This window comes from Penaeus vannamei, chromosome 8, assembly GCF_042767895.1.
Source record: "Penaeus vannamei isolate JL-2024 chromosome 8, ASM4276789v1, whole genome shotgun sequence".
Classification (NCBI taxonomy): Eukaryota; Metazoa; Arthropoda; class Malacostraca; order Decapoda; family Penaeidae; genus Penaeus; species Penaeus vannamei.
This window is the reverse complement of record NC_091556.1, coordinates 13724453-13736952: the sequence shown is the minus strand read 5'-3', so window position 1 is coordinate 13736952 and position 12500 is coordinate 13724453. Positions and strand designations below refer to the sequence as shown.

Below are 12500 nucleotides of genomic sequence, written 5' to 3'. Positions count from 1 at the left end.
TCTCGCTCTCTCTCGCTCTCTCTCTCTCTCTCTCTCTCTCTCTCTCTCTCTCTCTCTCTCTCTCCCTCTCCCTCCCTCTCCCTCTCCCCTCCCTCTCCCTCTCCCTCCCTCCCCTCTCTCTCCCTCTCCCTCTCCCTCTCCCTCTCCCTCTCCCTCTCCCTCTCTCCCTACCCTGTGTGCGTGCGTGCATGATTGCGTGTGTGCGTGCATGGATTATTAGAAAGCCTTCACAAAATATGATAATTTCCTTTCCAACAGTCATCGTGACGTACTTCCTCATGCATCAGAATATTTAACTAAATTTCCAGTGACCTTTACACACACACAAACACATACACGTGTGTGCGTATGTATGTATGTATGCATATATGTATATATATGTTTATATATGTTTATATATATTCATATATATTCTGCAATATCACAATATGATTTTAGTATATTTGTCTTTGTGAAATGATATTTTCGTTCATAAATTGCCTCCCGATTAAGTTTGTTTTTCTTCTATTTTTCAGAATCTCGAGGAAGCTCCGCTCGCTCCCCGGTAGGTATTAGCCGCCTATTGTTTACGATTATGCTAATGGGCGCCGTTAATGTATTCAGGTCCTGCGTGAACTCTTGGGCGGGGGAGAGATAGTCTTAATAACTGGGAGGGAAACTTGACGATTTTATAGATGCGCTTTTTGTGTTTGTTTATGGGTGATGAGGCTTGGGTGCGGGAGGGGTGAGGGAGTGTGTGTGTTGTATACGTTTATGCTTGATTTGCATTTACACATGTACGTATATACATGTAGATCAACACACGCACGCACACACGCACGCACACGCAAACGCACACGCACACATACACACACACACGCACACATACACACACACACGCACACATACACACACACACGCACACATACACACACACGCACACATACACACACACACACACACACACACACACACACACACACACACACACACACACACACACACACACACACACACACACACACACACACACACACACGCACACACACACGCACACACACACGCACACACACACACAAGAGGATGGCGGGGGGGGGGGGGATATATAAACGCCAGGCAAAATATTATCGTGACAGCACTCGTCGCAAAAACACTCATACATGTCGATATCGGGAAAGTGGGTCAGGAGACTACAGCGCCGGGCTACTCCATTGGCTACTGGGGGTGCCTTCTGTTCCTCGGTGGGGGGGAGGGGGTCTTTTGGGATTGGAGGAGGGGTCTTTTGGGGCTGGAGGGGGTCGGGGAGGAGGGGTCTTTTGGGGCTGGAGGGAGGAGGGAGGAGTCGTGGGGTTGAGGGGGGAGGGGTCTTTGGGGCTGGAGGGGAGGGGGTCTTTGGGGCTGGAGGGTGGAGGTGGAGGGGTCTTTAGGGCTGGAGGGGAGGGGGAGGAGGGGTCTTTGGGGCTGGAAGGGAGGGGGTCTTTTGGGATTGAGGGGGTCGGGGAGGAGGGGTCTTTGGGGCTGGAGGGGGGAGGGTGGTCTGGGGCTGGAGGGGGAGAGGGGAGGAGGGGTCTTTTGGGGCTGGAGGGGGAGAGGGAGGAGGGGTCTTTGGGGCTGGAGGGGAGGGGGAGGGGGAGGGGGTCTTTTGGGATTGGAGGGGAGGAGGGGCGGGGGTCTTTTGGGGCTGGAGGGAGGAGGGGGTCTTTTGGGATTGGAGGGGGGAGGTTTCGTTAGCGTAGGTTTAAAGGGGGAGGGGAGGTTTAGGGGAAGGTGGAGAAAGGGGTGAGGTGTTCGGTGGAGAGGGAGGGTGAGGGAGAGAAACGTACAGGGAAAGGGAGAGAGAGGAAGAGAAGGGAGGGAGGGAAAGAGAGAGAAAGAGAAGGAGGATAGAGATGGGAAGACGGAGGAAGGGTGGGAGATGAGAGGAAGGGAGAAAATGAGGCGTAAACAGCAGACAGATAAATCAATCGTTTCATTATCACAATCCAAGAGGGCTGAGAGGGAGGGGGAGGAGGGGGTGGAAGGGCAGGGACAGGGGAGAAGCAGAGGCAGGGGGTGAGGAGGGAGACGAGGGGGTGGGAGGGGGGTGGGGGGGGGAAGGGGAGAAAGTGCGCTGGTGACGAAGGATTTATTCGAACCATTTTGCGAAAACTGTTGATTTGCGTCGAATTCACCGGGCCATTTCGGCGTAACGGACGCCCTCGTTCGGACGCCGGCGCTGTCGGGCGGGAGTCGGGCGGCCGGTCGGGGGGATTTCGGCGATTGACGGCGCCGCGTCTGCCGTTGCACCGAACTGCCTCCGCCGCCGGAATTCAATTTATTTTACCGCGGTTTATGATGAGGATTTGTCGCGTTTTACGGCGGCCGTCAATTTGCAGTCGGCGGGAGGCTGGCCTATCCGTTGCGCCGGCTGGTATTGGGCCGTGTGCGGATACGGCGGACGCGCGCATACGGACGCTGTCGGGTGTGCGCTCGCCCCGGGGCTGCTGGTGTGGACTGACAGGAGCGACACACACGCACACGGGAGAGAGAAATGAGACAAAAACGAGAGGGAGGAAGGGAGAGAGAGAGACGGAGACGGAGAAGGAGTGAGGGAGAGGAGAAGAGAGACTAACAGAGACAGATAGAGAGACGGGGAATAATATAAACTCTGAGCTGGTGAGAGAGAGAGAAAGAGAAAGAGAGAGAGAGAGAAAGAGAACCAGGAAGAGCGAACCCGACCCGAAAGAGAGCAGGCAGAGAACCCAGAGAGAACCCGAGAGTCCTCCTCGTATTCTTTAAAGTCTCTTAAAAGCAATCTCTGTGTATTTACTTCCCTCAGAACGGTAGAATCAACTGTGTCGCCATTGTGTCAGATTCTGAATTAATTCGGCGAGGCTCCGTCCCCGAGACACAATGGCGAGGCTCCACAGTCTGCGGAAGTTCCTTGGCGCAGGTGATGTGGGAACAATGTAACTTTCCTGCGAATGGGGCCCCCTTTTTTTTACGTATGTATCTTTATATATTTCTGGAAGGGAGAGAAAAAAAATCTTATGTTTTTTTTATTTTCGATTTTAAGAGGGACGTCGATGAGTTCCGCCAGAAGTGACGGGAAGTGATGGGGGAGCGGGTTCGTCTCTTTCTCTGTCTCTGTCTCTGTCTCTGTCTCTGTCTCTGTTTCTGTTTCTCTCTCTCTCTCTCTCTCTCTCTCTCTCTCTCTCTCTCTCTCTCTCTCTCTCTCTCTCTCTCTCTCTCTCTCTCTCATTTCTCTATTTTTCCACTCCTGCTTTCCTCCTCCCTCCACCTCCTCCTCCTCCTCCCCCTCCCCCTCTTCTCCTCCTCCTCCTTCTCCCCCCTTTCCTCCTCCTCCCCCCCCCTTCTTCTTCGCCCTCTCGGACAAACACCAGCGCAGGTCAGGTCAAACAGCCCGTGGCCATTGTGACCTTCGCTCTGTCATTATCCCAGCTGCGGCCAGGCTTGTGGTTGCCAATCAGTCGTTCTCTGTTTCATCTGCTGTTTAATAAAGAACAAATAACTTTTTTTTTTTTTTGGGGGGGGTGAGATGTCTTTGGTTACTTTCTTGTTCTTGGTTTCTGTCCATATTATAGAGTTAATTGATTTTGTGTCGTAGTCGTTATTATCAATGTTATTGTTTTGATAATTATTAGTATTGTTATTGTGTTTGTTATTTGTAATATTGTTGTTACTATTGTTATTGTTGTTATTATTATTATTATTATTATTATTATTATTATTATTATTATTATTATTATTATTATATTAGTTATGATTATTAATTATAATTATTATGATATTATTATTATTGTTATTATTTTTGTTGTTAATATCATTATTATTATTTTATTCATCATCATTATTATTATTATTGTTACCCTTGACAATGTTATATTTTTCCGTTCGGGTTAGGGTAAGCCCACACCCAAGAGAAAAAAATACTTTAAAATACAGCAAACCTCCCAAACGTTCTTTTTCTACGCCCGTATGCAAATATCTTTTTTCCACATTTGATAACCTATTGTATGCCGAGTATGCATATATATATATACAACGAAAAAATCGCCGCCCATTTTTAGCCGCAGTGGAATTGTTGTTTTGCAGCGTCAACACAGCGCCGCGCCCTCCACAACCAGGCAAGAGCTGTGACCACATCCCCGCCGCCTCGTAATAACATCAAGGTCGGGTTTCGCTGCGTCCAGGGAACAGCCGGGGTCACCTGTGTGGGGTGGGGGGTGGGGTGGAGGGGTGTAGGAGGTAGGAAGGTATTTTTTATTTTTTATTTTTTGTGTGTGTGTGTGTGTGTGTGTGTGTGTGTGTGTGTGTGTGTGTGTGTGTGTGTGTGTGTGTGTGTGTGTGTGTGTGAAGTAGGATGGGAGTTTTGTGTGTAGCATATTTGTTCGTTTATGTTTATATAAACGTACGTGTGCATGCGCGCGCGCACACACACACACACACACACACACACACACACACACACACACACACACACACACACACACACACACACACACACACACACACAAACGCTTGCCTACATATTTAGTTGCAGACATTGTTTCATGAAAAAACACTTCACTAACTCCAAAAAACACGCCTTTCTCCGACTGTGGGAAATGCACAACTATTGTCATATTCGTCTTATTGCAATATTTTTTATTAATCTCTAATTTCCCCTTTTAATAAATCCCGATTGGAGGTTAAGAGTCTGCAATCAGACAAGAGCAAAATTGCGTATTATTTCTCAACATACAATTTTATGCGAAGAAAAAAAACGACAACAACAGCAAGAAAACAAAAGGTAAAGAGCGAAAAAATACGATAATAATCGGCGTCCTTCTTTACGTTGTTTTGCCCCCATAATACGGCGTGCAAGCGAGGGAGTTCTCCAGCCATAACAAAGTACGAAAGGGCGCCATTAAGGAGGCAAGAAGGAAGGAAAAAAAAGAACGAAGGAAACGTACATTGCGGACGGACATCCTTCCAAGAGCAATTGCAGGGTTGGTGGTCGTCTTAGCAGGGGTTGCAGGGGGTGGGGGTAGAGGGAGGGAAGGGGGTGGAGAGGGAGGGGAGGGGGTGGAGGGGAGGGAAGGGGGTAGAGAAGAAGGAAAGAGTGGAGGGAGGGTTGGAGTAGGAGGAGGTATGGAGAGGTTGGGGTGGGGGGAGAAGGGGAAGGGAAGGGGTGGAGGGGGAAGGAAAGGGTGGAGCGGGAGGGAAGGGGTGGAGGGTCGGTAGGGAGGGAGGGAGGAAGAGGTGGGCAAACACTATCTCTTCCTAGATCGTCGGTATTATTAGACGTTTCAAGACAGACAGACACACACACGGACAGACAGACAGACAGGTAGACTGATAGACAGGCAGACTGATAGACAGGCAGACAGACAGATAGACTGATAGACAGGCAGGCAGATACAGACAGACAGACTAGCAAGGATGAAGGCAGAGGCAGGTAGAAATAATGACAAAAAAGAAGATAAGAAAAAAATCCTAATAACTACATACCAACAATAAAACCGATAACAATAGTAATAACAGAACGGAAGGATAAACCATCCTCCTTCCCCTTCCCCCTCCCCCCTCCCTCCCTCTTTCATTCCCCATCCCTCTCTTCCCTCCCCCGACGCCTTGCCTCCCCCTTCCTCAGGCATTCCTTCCCCCTCCTTCTCTTCCCCCCACCCAGGCCTTCCCCCCTCCCCCCACCCCCTCTCTCCTTTTCCCTCCTTCCCCCATCCTCATTTTCCCTTATGCCTCACCACCCTCCTCACCCATCACCCACTCCTTCCCCCCTCTCCCTTCTTCCCTTCCCTTCCCCCCCATCCTCGTCTTTCCTCCTGTTTCTCCCCCCTTCTCCCCTCCATTCTCCCTCTCCTGCCTTCCCTCTCCTCTCCTTCCTCCTCCCCCATACACCCCTCACCTCTCCCCCTTCCCCTTCCCTCCCCCCCCCGCCCACGTGTCTCCCGACCACCGTGGAGGTTCTGCGGCGAGGCTCGGCGAGGCTCACCCTTCCTCCCACCTCCTCTTCCTCTCCTCCTCCCCCTCTCCCTCCTGCTGCTGCTGCTGCCCCTCCTCCTTCTCCTCCTCCTCCTTCTTTTCCTTCACTTCCACCTACACCACCACCAGCACCTTCTCCATCTCCACCGTCACTTCCTCCTCCTCCTCCTCCTTTTCCTACACTTCCACCTCCACCTCTTCCTCCTCCTTACCTCCGTCTCTTCCTCCTACACTTCCACCTATTCCTCCTCCTCCACCTCTTCCTCCTCTTCCTTCTCCGTCTCTTCCTCCAGCACCACCACCTCCCCCTCCTCCTCCTCCTCCTCCTCCCTCCTCCTCCTCCTCCTCCTCCTCCAGCACCGGCCTATCACGTCATCTTCAGGACCGTCGCGTCGCCACCCCCCCCTTCCCCCCTCCCCCCTCGACGCTCTTTGTTGTGGGCCGTTTCTATGGGCGGGCTTGATTTTTTTTTTTTTTTCGTTTTTCGTTTTTCTTTTTCTTTTTGATGATGATGATGGAGGGGATATTTTTTTGTTGCGTTTGTCAATGGGAGGATGTTTTTGTTGCGTTTGATTTTTTGGGTTTTGTAGTGGAAAGGGGTATAATTTTTTTTTTCTCATTTTTGTGTTATGGTGGTTGGCAATTAGGTCGGATTAGTTTATACAAATGTTTATGCTTTTTTTTAATATTCTTTCTGTTTATTTATTCCATAGATTTTTTTTTTTAAGTCGCCTTTAGATATCGTCGCGTGTTTGTCCATTGGATGGCGTATTCGTGTGTTGTTTGTTGCCGTTAACGCTGATCAGTTTTTTTTTTTTTGGGGGGGGGGTGAGAGCGAATTTATGCCGTCGTTACGTAGCCATTGCAGTACGCCCTCCTCCCCCTCCGCCCCCCGTACCCCTTCAACAGCTTGCTTCTACCTGTGCTATTATATTCCGTTCCTGCTCTTTTGTCTATCTATTTTTTCCTCGGTGGTTAGGCTGGAGGGAGGGCGGGGTTGGGGGGGGGGGGAGGGTGATGGGGCTTATTTGTACAGGTGTATGTATGTACACATGCGAGCACGCGTAAAAACAGGCACGACACGAACATCCACACACACACACACACACACACACACACACACACACACACACACACACACACACACACACACACACACACACACACACACACACACACAGAAGCAAACATTCAATATACATCTCTCAAAAGCCTTTATTTCTGCCTGCTAACCTCTCCCTGTCAGTTCCTATCCACGCCCTCGTTAGTCACGCTTCTCGCACGCCCATCCGACCTCTCCCTCCGCCCCCTCCAGCAACTACGCCCACCACTCATGACCCCTCCCTTCACCCCCACCCGTCTCTCCCCCCTCCGGCAACTACGCCCACCACTGCCATCCCCTTCCCCCCCTTCTACGCCCACCACTCTTCCCTCCCCCACCTCGTCAAGGAAGGTCTCTCCCCCTCCCCCTCCGGCAACTACGCCCACCACTGCGACATCCTCCTCCCTCCCCCACCTCGTCAGGAAGGTCCCCAAGGCAAAGGGGAGAAAACACCTTGCTTGTCCCTTTTTACGCTGTCCTTTGATACCCTATGAATGTTAATCGTGGTGGGCGTTAGATGTGGGCGTTCGTTGTTTCCATCCCCCCCATCACCGCCTCCTACCCCCCCCCCCCCACTATAACAGCACAAGCGGGAAAGGGGGGAAGAAGAGGACGACGAAGAAGACGACGACGAAGAGGGGGAAACGCCCATCAAAGCAAGACGCGCCCGCGACACTTTCCTTCGCCTCGCTCTTGGTTCACGCCCGCGTCTCGCTCGATTGTTTTTACGGCGGGAGGGGGAGGAGTGGGTGGGTTAAGAGGGGAGAGGGAGGGGAGGAGGGAAGGGGAAAAGGAGGGGAGGGGAAGAGGGGAAGAGGGAGGGAGGAGGGAGGAAGAGGGGAAGGGGGAAGGGTAGTAGGGGAAGAGGAAAGATGAGGGAGGGAGGGAAGAAAGGGGAAGGGAATGAGGTAGGAGAAGAGGAAGGGAAGGTAGAGGACGTGTATAAGAAGAAGGGGTGGGGAGTAGATAGAAGAAAAAAACAAAGAAAGGAGGGAAGGGATAAGGGGAAAAAGAAAAGGTAGAGAGAGGTGGGCAAGGAGGAGGTGGAACGAGCAAGGGGAAGAGAGAGAGAGAGAGAGAGAGAGAGAGAGAGAGAGAGAGAGAGAGAGAGAGAGAGAGAGAGAGAGAGAGAGAGAGAGAGAGGCAGGGCAGGCAGGCAGGCAGGCAGGCAGGCAGGCAGGCAGGCAGGCAGGCAGGCAGGCAGGCAGGCAGGCAGGCAGGCAGGCAGGCAAAAGGGAATACGAAAAAGGAAAAAGAAATGGAAGAGAAAGAGAGAAGACGATGAGAGAGAGAGGGAGAGGGGAGGAAGGAAGGAGAGGGAGGGAGACGGGGAAGGGAGGAGGGAGGGAGGGGGAGTATAATTGGGGTCCAGAATATTTATAATTAAGTCTGCAGGATTACATCTTTGTCGGGCTATGGAGGTTTTAGCACGCGTGGCCTCGGCGGGCGTGACCTCCTGTTTGGGAGGCTCGGCAGGGGGAGGGGAGGGGGAGGGGGAAGGGGGGAAGGAGGGAGTGTCTTGCTATGAAGTTGAAGTAAGGGCAGAAGGGGGTGGGGTGGGGGAAGTAGGAAGGGTGGGGAAGGGCCCGGGTGGAGACGGGGGTGTAGGGAGGGGCGGGAGGGTAGGCGGGAGGGGAATTAGTTTCATGGGGGAGAGGGAGAGGGAGGGAGGAAGAATGTCGAGCGAAGCGAAGGACGGAAAAAGGAGGAAGGAGAAGAAGGGAAGAGGGAGAGAGAGAGAGGGAGAAAGGAGGGAGGTAAGAGGGAGGGGAAGATAACTAGTAACGAAGTAAGACCTGGGAAAGGGGGAAGAGACGAGGAGAAAGGAGGGATGGGTGGAGTAGGGGTGGGGTGGGGATGGGGGGGTTGACTACTTTTGAAGGCGGACAGTGAAGGCGAAAAAAAAAGAAAACTTTTTAAAGGGGTTACGGGATGAGGTTAAGAGGGAGCGTGCGTATATATTTTTTCACGGCTGGCGAATAAAGCGCCTAAGAAAAGAAAAGATAAGAATGGAGGGAAGAAAAAATGACACAGCGGCGAGGGGAAAACAGTAGATTGAAAAGCTAAAGAGAAGAAAAGATTACGAAACAATGTTAGGTCAAGGTCAAACAAGGGGAGAGGGAGAGGGAGAGAGAGGGGAAGGGAAATGAAAGGGAGAGAGAGAGAGAGAGAGAGAGAGAGAGAGAGAGAGAGAGAGAGAGAGAGAGAGAGAGAGAGAGAGAGAGAGAGAGAGAGAGAGAGACAGAGACAGAGAAAGAAAGGAAGAAAAATGAAGACACCGTGTGCCTCAAATTAGTCCAGGGGGTTTAAAAGCGTAGTTTATGGCGGACGGAGCACAGGAGAGGGAGGGAGAGGAGAAAGAGAGAGAGAGGAGAGAAGGAAGGAGAGCAGGGAGAGGAGGAAAAGAAGAAGGGGAGAGAGAGAGGAGAGGAGAAAGAGAGAGAGAGAGGAAAGGGGAAGGAGAAGAGGGAGAGTGGAGGAAAAGCAGAAGAGGAGAGGGAGAGAGAGAGGGAGAATGTGTGAGGGGAGGAGCAAGGGGTGATCGAGAAGAGTATTAATTCCACGGTGCGAAGAGGAAAGGTAGATAAGAAAATGAAGAAAGCAGCGATAATTGCAAATATACTAGTTAAAATATACTAGAAAACGCGTTAAAAAAAGTAAAAATGAGAACCAAGAAGACAAAAGAAAAGGGAAGTGAAGAAAAATATCGATATTTACAAATATCCCAATTACGGGAATTTTCGGCTAAAGAAAAAAAGAAAACCCGCTAATAAAGTAATAATGAGAACCAAAAAGACAATAATGAAGTGCGGCGGCTGCGGCGAGGGATGGGATGGTCGAGGTTGCAAGCCGATATGTTGCAGAAAAGGAAAAGTAGACTTATTAATAGCGCTCGCCAGGACACCGAGGGGGAGGGCGGGGACAGACACGCGACGCATCTTATCCGCGAGATAAACAAAGATAAGTTGCATTAATCTGAAAGAAATAACACACAGCACGAGATGAAGAAGAGAGGAGGGATAGGGAGAGATTAATTAAATAAAATACAGAACGGGAGATGAAGAAGAGAAAAAAGATTACTTGAAAAAAAGAAAAAGAAAGAAAGAAAGAAAGAAAAAAGATACATATATATACATATATATATATATATATATATAATAATAATAATAATAATAATAATGATAATAATAATAAAAATAATACGAAAAAATAAATAAAATTCAAAGCAGTGTTTGTCTCTTGCGGAAAGATGAGGACGGGGGTGGGGGGGGGGAAGGAGGGACAGGGAGGAAGGGAGGTTTGTGGTCGAGTGGGTAATTGGGATTCTAACAGAGGGGGGGGGGGGGGGGCTGACGGGGGTAATTGGGTGTAAAAGGGTTTTGGTTAGGGCCGCATATGATTAGTATTTGTTTGCTTTGGCGTTTTACTCTCTCTGGCCCCGCGTTGGCTCCGCATCCTGGGACCCTCCACCCCACCTTTCCCCACAGCCCCATTCTTTTCCCCCAACCCCACTCTTTTCCCCACAAACCCACTGTTTCCCCACTAACCCACTCTTCCCCACCTCCTCCATAACCTCCCCCCCCACCTCATCCATAACCTCCCCCCCACCTCCTCCATAACCCCCCTCCCTACCTAGCCCACAACCCCCTCAAGATCCCCGACCCCCAACCTCACCTCTTGCCTCCGCGGTCCGTCTTCTCGTTGCAGCGGGGGGGGGGGTTGCTTCAGTCTTCGCTCGTTCTTGCTTCGTCTCGCCTCCTCGTCGGCCTCGGGGCTGTGTTTTGGGTTTAGTTTTTGTTTGTCTTTTTCTGTTGTTGTTTTTCTTAACTTCTTACTTTCTTTTGTTTGTGTTTTCTTACTTTTTTATTTGTGCTTTCTCTCTTTTTTTTTTCTTTTTGGTTTCTTTCTATTTTTTTCTTCCTAATCTTCCTTTTGCTCTTCATTGTTATTCTCGTTCCCCTTTCACTATTCAGTTTTTTTTTAAATATTTCTGTTCCTCCTCGCTCCATCCCATCTCTATCCTCCTCCTTCCCTCCCATCTCCATCCTCATTCCCTCCCTCCTCTCCCTCCCTCTCCTTCATCTCAATCTCCCTCCCTCCCTCCTTTCTTCCCATCTCCTAAATCTCCTCTCTCATCTCTTCCTCCTCCCTCCCTCCCTCCTTTCTTCCATCTCAATCCTCCTCCCTCCCTCCCTCCCTCCTTTCTTCCCATCTCAATCCCCCTCCTTCCCATCTCCTCAATCCTCCTCCCTCCCTCCCTCTCCCCCCTTCCTCCCTCCCTCTCTCCTCCCTCCCTTCCTCTCTCTCCCCTCCCCCCCTTCCTCTCTCCTCCTCCCCCCACCCTCATTGCAGAAGGGTTGCAAGAAAAGTGCGAGAGAAGTGCGCTTTTTTGCGTCCGGGAGCGACTCCGGTGCAAGAAATGATGTTGCATGAGCAATTGCACGCTGGATGAGGCCGGGATTACGCGCGAATGAATGAGAGGGACAAGCCGGATTCCGCGCTTGGGGATTTAAGTGGGATTAATGAAAGACAATTTGCATAGAGTGGTGTGTGTGGGGAGGGAGGGAAGGGGTAATGCGAGGCCTGGCAGGGAAGGAGGGGTTTACGAGGGGGTGGGGGTGTGAGTGGGGGTGGCAGGGAGGTCAGGGATAGATATAGATACAGACAGACTTGGGTATGGAAGGGTTAAAAGGTCGAGGTTTTTTGTTACTGGTTGATTAAATCCGTGGGGGAGAGGGAGAGAGAGAGACGCGTGTGGAGCAAAACAAAAACAAACAAACATACAAAGAAACGATCTCGATAGATCGTCTATTTTTTTTTTTTTTTTTTTTCTGTAATTCATGTTTTCATCAAAGAAGAAAGAAAAAATGTCACGGGGAAAAACAACATCAGTAATTACCGCGCAGGTGGTGGGGTCCCGCCGCCCATACCCGCGCGGGCTGGACGGCGGGCGGGTGCGGGTGCGGGCTGAACGACGGGCGGGTGCGGGCGTGGGCTGGACGACGGGCGGGTGCGGGTGCGGGATCGACGGCGGGCGCCATGAATTCGTGCTAATTCCTCTGACTGCACTTCGGCAGGCGGTTCCCGGCGCCTAATGGCCGGTGGCGCGGCCGCGATGATTTACGCCGCAAAAGTGGCGTTTTGCGTTAAATTATGCCGCCGAGTCCTGAGTTACGTGACCCGGAACCGGCGCGTCTTCGCCCTTCCTCGGGGAGCGAAGGCATTTGTTTGCTTGCTTGGGGGAGGGAGGGAGGGAGGGAGGAGGGAGGGAGGAGGGGAAGGGAGGGAGGGAGGGAGGGAGGGAGGGAGGGAGGAGGAGGGAGGAGGAGGGAGGGAGGGGGGGGCAGGGTGGGTGGGTGGGTGGGTGTCCTGAGGTAGGGGGGTTAATGTGTCATGAGTCGGGGGGGGGTAATTTGTGCCATGAGGTAAAAGGGGG

General features: G+C 51.2%; 1 protein-coding gene across 5 annotated transcripts in view; it reads left to right on the top strand.

Moving 5' to 3' along the window:
- The window catches only part of LOC113817325 (DBH-like monooxygenase protein 1), a 452414-nt gene that overhangs the window by 387072 nt on the left and 52842 nt on the right, over positions 1-12500 (top strand). For all 5 annotated transcript variants that reach the window (XM_070124386.1, XM_070124384.1, XM_070124388.1 and 2 more), the window contains one exon: positions 516-544. The gene's annotated coding sequence lies outside the window, so the exon portion shown is untranslated. The remainder of the gene's footprint in view (positions 1-515; positions 545-12500) is intronic.